The 1,506-nt window shown below is 37.8% G+C and overlaps 1 pseudogene; it reads left to right on the forward strand.

Annotated features, from left to right (window-relative positions):
• Positions 1 to 1,119, forward strand: part of LOC125614971 — a 4,003-nt pseudogene extending 2,884 nt beyond the window's left edge.
• Positions 1,120 to 1,506: the final 387 nt, after the last annotated feature.

The raw sequence follows: 1,506 nt of genomic DNA on the forward strand, positions 1-1,506 counted from the left end.
TTTTTTTTTTTTTTTTTTTTTTTTAATTTTATGTGCTTTGTGGCTATTTGTTGTATTGATTAAGATAAATTTTAAAAACAATGCTTTAATTCAAAATGTGCCTTTAATACTGTATGGATTTTTAATTCTTCTGCAGAGATGACTGAGAATATTATGTTGGAAAACTATGTAAGACTATATTGTTTGAGAGAGTGCCCATTTATAAATAATCACACTTCCTTATTAACCAAGCTCCATGAAGTTTAAAAAAATATCTCTTCTTTGTCAGATAACAAAGAATTTAAATCATCATCCCCAAATATGGACCATATGTGTAAAACCACGAAACCACTTAGTCTGAAATCTGATGTGGCGACAAATGATATACAGAGGCCTATGCCAAGCACCAAGATCAGATGTTTCCCTTTGCTTGTAGATAGGTTCCATCTTGCAAGCTTTCCTAATGAGAGAAACAGCAGAAATGTGGGAAATGTCTATTCAGAGAAGTTTTGCCAGAATCTTACCTTTGAAGGACTTAATAGAAAAGATACCCCTACTACTGTTGGTTCCCAATTTAATGGCTTCCATCAGCAGATTCCACAAAAACCTCAGGGACAATAATGTAAACACAAAATAACTTAACTGGCACAAGTGCAGTGATTGTGCCAAGTGCACCCCAGGAAAAAGTGACAATGTGCATCAGGGTAAGTGGTGACTATTCCAGCAGTGTCACACAGCCCAACATGCCAGCCAGATCAGCAAGAGAGGCATCAGAGAGACCGTCCTCTCATTCTTACCCTCTTGCTCATGCAAGAGCACCCAGAACACTGCAGCTCCATCTCGAGACAACATTTTGCAAACCACCTACCCTGACCAGCAAAGTCAGGGGGACTGAGGAGAGACCAGCTCACCTTCAGCAGCAGTGCCTCCTAGCACAGCTCTTACTCCCTTGAGTCATGTGGAGAAATTCGTTCCAGAGGCAACAGCACATCAGCTTGTCCTTTGCAGCCAGGTGCTGAGCCTAAAAAGAACTCTGAGGAGCTCGGCCTGCCTGACATGAATCCAATGTGCCAGGGACTCAGGCTAAAACAGATGGAAGAATTATAAGACCTTGAATTTGAAATGCCACAGTTTGTGTAGGTTTGTCAAAATTCAGTTTTTCTTTTTCTTGTTTTGTTTTGTGTTATTGTGTTTATTTTATGAAAGAATGTTGGGACAGACCCCTTTTGTATAGGATCGCCAAAGTGTGTATTTTGCCTTTTGGCCTTGTATTATGTTTGCTAGTCATATAGAATGGTAGTGTTTTAGTCATATAGAATGATTGTGCATCACTGGTATTGTCTTTAAATTCTGTGTTTTGGAAGTTGTGCATCAAATAAGTATTATAATTTTAAAATTTCAAATTATTTTCTCTATAAAATGATTCATGTAAATGCATCCTTAATGTATGATATTTTTCACAACAAATAGGGGGAGTAGGGGAAATGAGCTTTATTTTGGAGCAAACCTAGTGCTCATTCATAAAAT

This window comes from Marmota marmota, unplaced genomic scaffold, assembly GCF_001458135.2.
Source record: "Marmota marmota marmota unplaced genomic scaffold, marMar, whole genome shotgun sequence".
NCBI classification, from domain to species: domain Eukaryota; kingdom Metazoa; phylum Chordata; class Mammalia; order Rodentia; family Sciuridae; genus Marmota; species Marmota marmota.